Below are 7,491 nucleotides of genomic sequence, written 5' to 3'. Positions count from 1 at the left end.
AATTTAGAGTAGTTGGAAAGGAGCTGTAAAAGAAGACTACAGTCATAGCTAGATCTCATCTTCTTTTAGAGAGCTTTGTGATTTTTGGCACCTGTACTCAGCCTGGTGCATTGTTCATGGGGCTTCTTTGTTGTAGTTGATAAAGTAGACCATAAATAATTGTTCTTTTCTGTTTGAACAGTTGCCCAGTCAGGGAATTGGCATGTGCAAGGTAAGCAAGGAAGTAATGCTGACTTTATCATAAACAAGTCTTTTTTTTTTTTTTTTTTAAAAAAAAAAAAAAACCAACAACAAAAAAAAAAACTGAAAAAGAAAAGATGAAGCATAGGAGAATGACAAGTAATGGGCTGAGAAGTTTGGAAAAGATGAGGAGCGTTACAGAACAAAGTTATTACAATTCTGTAGTTTATGTGAGTATCCTTTAGGATTTCTCGCATATCAGTGTACATGTGATTATGCATAGTCAGTCATTTTTGCCTTGATGACTGGCAAACAAATGTATGGGACAGAATCAACATCCCATACAAATATGAAAGTGCTTCCAATGACATTAAAATTGTTCTAACACACCTATTACGTATTCTCTCAGCTACAGGTAAAACTTGAGTGAGAGAATAGAAAGCAAGAGCGAGAGAGGAACAAAAATGAACAGTGGAAAAGATGAGCGTGGTGTTCATGCAACTGCTTGTAAATAAGGCAGTTCAGGGGCTGCCTGCAGGAATATATGGCCTGGGATGGGTGTTCCAGAGTGTGGGGAAACACTGACAGGTTTTGAGCGGCTGAATACAGGGTTTATTCTCAGGTACATCGTCTACTAAAATACAAACGGTTTCCAGGTGGTATAAATGTAATTTACTCTTTTTTTTTTTCTTTATGTTTTCTTTATGCTGTGAGAAAAGAAGAAAATGGCAATTGTGCAAATAAGCCCACAGTCTGTGGGAGCTCACAATTCTTACTGTATATCTAGCAGTCACATTTATGTCTTTATTGTACTTTCACCTACCAGGTTCTTCTTAGATAATGTATATTTAGTCTTTTTCTATTAATAAATTTCATTTTAGTCTGAAAGATCTTTCTTTTGCTTGCTGTCTGCAGCAATGTAATGAAAGGGAGGTGCTCAGAGGGAAGATGGCTGTGAAGATTTGACATGTGTACTGTGTTACTGTCTTCTGAGATGATTGAAAATTGGTGCAGTAGGAATTTGTTGCCAGGTAAGTTTTCCATCTTTGAAGCACACTCTTTTCCCTGAGGAGTTCTTGTTTAATCAATGATAACTAGATATGGTAACCCCTTTCTGGGATGGCTCAGTCTACTCTTCAAAGAGAAGTTTCTAGGCGGTGTTCTTTGCTATTTTGTGCAGGAATATTTAATTATTTCAGGTATTTAGGAAATAATACTACTTTCTGCAAGGTTGCTTTTAATTATGCTCTCATCTGCCAAACTTCAGGAATATTTAATCCTAGTGTGAAACCAGGGACTAGCGTGAGCCCAAAAAGTCATTCTTTAATGCTTAGTGTTACATGATTTGCTGTATCACCTGAGCAAATGACCAGCACTTAAAGAGATGAAAGAGTTACACAGCTAAAATCATGCACATCTTGAGAAATAAAAGAAGTCTGGTCATTTCAACATGGCCGTGAAAATAGTGTGCCATTTTAAGATAACTGAGATAACAGAAAACTGGGTGGGGAAAAAAAAAAATGTTCAGTTACAACTGTTGGGGGGAAGTGGAGGGAAGAATGGTGGTCTTCGCATGCCTGTAAATTTGCCAGGTAGCCCCATAAGTGCAAGTATGCTTTTTGTTAAACTCCTGGTTCCTTCCCTTGATGGATGACCAGCAGGTTCTTAATGTTTCTGGGGACTGTTGCGTAAAGTATATGGATAATGACACTGAATGCGCTCTACAGTCTGGGTAAATACAATTTGTTGCAATGATCCTAGAAAGCAGTGGGTATTGTTGAGCAGAACTTTTTGTTCATGAATCATCATCATCAGCTTGAGTTAGGTTTTGGTGGTTGGTATACTGTAACTGTCACTTCAGTGTGATGCTGCTGAAATGCAGATTCTTGTATAAACTTGAGGCTTATGCAGGGCTTTCTAGCAGGCATGAGATCTTTCTACATGTGCCATACTGTATGAAGTGGACTCTGCTGTGTCGCTCTACATTCTCTAACCTTTCTTTTGCATGTGGTCCTCCTGGCTATGCTATGTATTTCAAGGTCACCTGCCTGAGGAGCATAGTAAGAGAAGAGCTCAGTTCTGAAGCTCAGGGCTGTGATTTTCTAGCAGCAAAACTACAGTGATCTTGCTGCTGTGAGAATTGTCCTCGATGCAGCATCCACGTGTGCAGCAGTATCTATGAATTGTCTGCTTTTGCTTTAGGGTTTCTTTCACTGCTCATAATTTCTTGAGGCAAAAAAACAGGAAGTAAAATTAATTTTTTGAAACATAAATAATGTGATTAGGCGTTTAGATGTTTCTGTGGTGTGTGATCTGTACCCCTAGTTAGTCAAGCCTGCAGGAAGCACCTACTGGCCAAATACTTGGTTCCTAAGTGTGCTGTGCAAATCTTGTTATCATGTAACGGTCTGAGGTAGAATGTCGCTTCTGAGTGAAGGTCCCTCAGAAAGGCTGGGTCTAAAGTGATAACGTAGACACAGATCTGGAACTGTTACTCTGCAGCATAGTAGTTGTACTCTCAGGTGCCTCAAATACTACATTCAACAGTAGCATGTTTCTATCATTATTTTCACCTGTAAGAAAAACAGAATGGGAAAAGCAAAGGCAGTTAAAATGATCTAAAATATTTCCAGACTGGAAAGGTAAAATGAGACTCCCTGCCTGGGAACACCTCTTTTCAAAGACTGTTTCCCTGAGGAGAAGGTGTGGTGAGGGCTCTGCAGTTCAGGAGGGAACAGAAATGCCTTTTGGAAACCGTGTAGGATGATGGAGAAGTAGGGTTGTGTCATCACTGTGTTTTAAGAGACAAAAAATAGCTATTTAGCGATTTTGAATAGAAGTTGTTGTTCCTCTCCCCTGAGTTGGCCATGAGGAAGCATAACAAGCCTACTGCACCCTTTTTTCTTAATTTAAAGCCGTTGCAGAGCACTGCAGAGAGGCTTTGGCTCTGGAGAGCTGGAATAAAGCACATGCTAGCGAAGGTTTGCTCTAGGGCCTTGTTCAAGCCCGTTCCTGTGGCTGCCCTGACCCCTAGTGACTGCAGAAACAGTTAAATAATTAACAGATTCAATTGTTTTAAAAAAATATATATCTTTACATAACGTCTTGCTTTACAAGGGAGCTTTTATCAGCAAGTGTCTTCATTAGGAGGAAATTGTCAACATCCTTCTATTTTAAGCAATCTCTAAGTTCCCAGAGAAGTTTTGCTCAGTTTTTATTTTACAACCAATTTCTTTCTCATTTGAGTGTTGACTTGAGATGGATTTTGCTACCTTAATTAGTAAATAGCTTCATTAAAATATCAGTGCTGCTAAGATGTTGGGAGTTGATGGTTTAAATTTAGCCATATAAATTTGTTCAGGAATGCTGGATCTCAGGCTGGAAGCTTTGCAAACTTTTAATACAATACAGGTGGTACCACTGTTAATCTGTTCGAGATCTGATATGATGCACCTACAGGAGATGTCTGATGATCTTGAGAAGTACCATCTGGAAAAACATTAGTATGTTTTAACAGGTGTAAGGTGAAAGCAACAAATCCTTTCTTTCCCTTGGGCCTTTCAATTCAGCAGCAGACGATGTATGTGCACACGTAATACCAAGGCAAGTTCAGCTCTCCTTCAGTAGCCCTCTGCCTTGGATCTTTGGCTCGTTATCTCAGGACTTATTTTCAAGTAGTGTTAGTTTCAACCAGTGTGGGGGATTTGTCATGCAGGGAGTATGTGAAAACACAGAAATACAGTCTTTAGGGCCCCGCTGCATGAATGTAGAATATCCTCAATTTTCTTTGACTCCCCTTTGGGGCCCTAATGACAGAGACAACCAGACAGAAGATGACTAAGAAACATAGTAGGGGATGCACCCATGATCTATAAAGCACACGTATGTTTTTAATATTTTTATGGATCTTAGTGCTGTTGAGGCTGTGAAAAGGAAATGTTAGATAAGGATTTGATTACACAAAGCACCGATCCCTGTGTGTTCCTCTGATTTCAGTCAAGAGCAGTTCACACCTCACAGGAACTGCTAATATCTCATTGACCCATGTATTTATTGTACAGTGATGAGGTATTTCTTACTAACTATGACTTTCTGGACTGAGCAATTGATGACTCAAGAGAACAGGATTTGTAATTTCTCTGCAGGAAGCTCCAGTGAAGAGGGAGGAGATAATGTACTGAGGTTGTGGTTCCACAACAATCCAGGACCAGCCAAGTGTTGCCCCCATGGCCGTGTCCTCCTCCTGCTTTTGTCTGTCTTTCCCTTGAGCTGGGCCTCTCACTCAGCCCGATCCTGTGCTGGGCATATCGGCATGTCAAGATGCTAGAAGATTATTTTCTTTCAGCTTTGGCTTGTTGGGGTGGCTTTTTGGGGTGGGGAGGTGGGTGAAATTGCATCGGGAGGTGCTAGTTCTTTATGATCCCAGTTTGGAAAGGCACTCGGATTGTGTAAAGCATCTCTTCAGGTGCTGGTTTTCTGAGATCGCATTTAAAAGGAAAGGAGGACAGTGTAGATAATCCTACAACCATTCAGATGCTGGGAGCCCCAAGTTGTGCAGCACTGAATGGGCCTGCGACTATGGCCCAAGCACACCCTGCACCTCCCGTCCATGGAAAAGTCACCCCGTTTTGGTCATTGGAGCTCTTACAGGACTTTCCCAAAGAAGCCAACTCTATTCCTCATTTCCACTGTCAGACAAAAAGGACGTTCACCTGAGAACCTGTCGCTGCGCTCTTAGGTAGCGGCTAGGCCAGGCCTTATCTAACGGGACACAGTATCCCTCTGAGTACGATTTTAAATTGCCTCAGGCAGACAACGTAGACCGTGTTGCCACAAGGCATCGGGTACTACAATTTGAAACTGCGATGTCTAGTTAGAGGGGAGGCGAGACGCTTAGTCCTTGATTTCAAAAAGGTGTTTCTTGTCTGTTTTTTTACATTTTCTAACTCTCAGCTAAACCAGATACTCTAGATTTTTCTATTCTTCTCTCAGTTAAGGAAAGTGAGGCCTAACTTCATGCATGTTTACAATCACTATAGCCTCTATAAATTTCACAGAATCCCAGAATCGTTCAGGTTGAAAAAACCCCTTGGGATCATCGAGTCCAACCCTCAGCCTACTCTGCAAAGTTCTCCCCTACACCACATCCCGCAACATCGCATCCAAACGACCCTTAAACACATCCAGGGATGGTGACTCCACCACCTCCCTGGGCAGCCTATTCCACCGTCTGACCACTCTTTCTGTGAAAAATTTTGTCCTAATGTCCAGTCTGAACCTCCCCTGTTGCACTTGAAAGCCATTCCCTCTTGTTCTATCGCTAATGACCTGTGAGAAGAGACCAGCACCAACCTCTCTACAAGACGTAGTTGTAGAGAGTGATGAGGTGTCCCCTTAGCCTTCTCCTCCTCGGACTAAAGAGTCCCCATTCAAATGATTAAAAATTAGGTTTCCAAATAGAAAAAAAATTACATCATGACCACCTGAGGTTTATGCAAGATACTCTCCATAAAGTAGGGTAGAGAGCTGTATGACTGTATTTCTCCTAGAACGATAGAATCATTTCAGCTCAAAGGCACCCTGGAAGGTGTCTGATCCATCCCCGTGTTCTAGACAGTCACAATGAAGAAAAAGCTCCAAGGAAGAAAAACACTTTTACATTCACAGTTACAGGTGCCACCCAGATAAGTGCTGGATCCCAGAGCTACAGAAAGAAGTTTGAAGGGCTCTCCTCGCAAACCGATGATGTTCTGAGAATGACCAAAGGTCAGGTAAATGCGAAAAGGGGAAAATGCCTGAGACAAAGATAGAAATCACATCTAGGTAACAGCTGGGTGTGAGGTTGGTTTCTTCAGAAGGCAATATGAAAGTATCCTTCTTCTCAGTCTTCCTCTCACTTTGATCTTGGTCTTTACCCAATCTTTGATACTGGAAAAAGGAAGTTAAGAAAGATGAAACAGAAACCGAATGAGATATTAACTTGGAGCGAGGGTTATGTTTGTGTTTTCACAGATGCCAGCTCTCGCTGGGTTCCTGCTCGGTGTTTGGCCTGTGTTGGAACCTGTCTCAGGGTGAAGGATGGGTGGTCTCACAACCAAACGCCACCGGAAGCCCTGAAAATCCGTTCTCTACGTGCTTGGTAGAAATACCTGTGGATACATGGCCGAATCCACTGCAGTTTTGGCTTAGCAAACAAACTAATGCTACTTCTTTAGCTTTAAGTGGTCTTTTAACTGATGCCGATAGTGTTAGACATGCTATGTTACAAAATAGAGCTGCCATTGATTTTTGCTTTTAGCACAAGGGCATGGATGTGAAGATCTTGAAGGAATGCCTTATCTGAATGGTTTGACTCCCTGGGAATTACAGGATGGTTAAAAGAATTGTTAAAAGGAGGAATCATTGTAATTATTGTGATTATTGTGTTTGCTATTATTTTGCCATGCTTAATTACCTGTATTGGACAATCGTTGCAAAAAGGCTTACAAGGAGTTTAGATTGCTTAAAAACAAAAAGAGGGATATGTGGGGATTCTAAAGGAGTCCCTGCGAGAAAATGGACCTGTGAGCAATCCTGCATATGAGCAAGACTGGTAAAGCCTCAGCGTCGGCAAGGACATAACCCGGAAAGAATGAAGAAGAACACAGGAAGTTAAACAACTTCAGGGTGTGGGTTTGGGCAGAGAAGGAAGTTTGTACAATGTCAATGTGGCAGTTTTCATCCAATCAGAAGAAAGAGCTTAAGGAGCTTGTGCAAAGCTAACTGTCCAGTCAGAAAGAATTATACCATGTGATTATATCATGTGATTCTCACTAGCATTATAAAAGGCTTGCTTCACCGCAATAAAATTGACATTGCTTAATCATGTTGATTGTCGGCATGTCCGTATCTCCCACACCTGTGTCATTGTAGTCTTTAGTCTTTCACAGTGTTTTGTCTCCATTACTCACTGAGGTGTTATCGCCCATATATCATCCACCGTTCTGGCATTCTCACATGGCAGGCCACACCTGGGCATCTACGTCACATCACCTCAGCATCGTTGTGTGTACTGTCAGGCTGTGTCTCTTGGTCTGGCATTAACTCTACCCTGTGTGGTACTCTTGCATCCTTAGGTCATGTTTGTGAGCATGTAGACGTGTGTGTTTGAGGTGGAGCTGCTTTGTGTGTTTGTAGCCATTCTGGATGGGGTGGAATGGTCCCAGAAGGGGATGATGATTTGTCGGTGAGCGTGGCCTGTTCGGGTGGAGATTGTGTAGGTTGGTTTTGGGGATAGGCAGTAGTTATCGGTAAGCAGGCTCTAGAGTTCCT

The 7,491-nt window shown here is 41.8% G+C and overlaps 1 long non-coding RNA gene across 1 annotated transcript; it reads left to right on the top strand.

Moving 5' to 3' along the window:
* The first annotated feature begins 759 nt into the window (after nucleotides 1-759).
* Nucleotides 760-7,045, top strand: LOC141938472 (uncharacterized). The gene is made up of 2 exons (XR_012627302.1): nucleotides 760-1,211; nucleotides 5,848-7,045. It is a non-coding gene; the product is annotated as an uncharacterized LOC141938472 (long non-coding RNA).
* Nucleotides 7,046-7,491: the final 446 nt, after the last annotated feature.

The sequence above is a fragment of the Strix uralensis genome, unplaced genomic scaffold, assembly GCF_047716275.1.
Source record: "Strix uralensis isolate ZFMK-TIS-50842 unplaced genomic scaffold, bStrUra1 scaffold_64, whole genome shotgun sequence".
In the NCBI taxonomy this organism is placed as follows: domain Eukaryota; kingdom Metazoa; phylum Chordata; class Aves; order Strigiformes; family Strigidae; genus Strix; species Strix uralensis.
The sequence above is the reverse complement of the archived record's forward strand: the minus strand, read 5'-3'. Positions and strand labels throughout refer to the sequence as shown.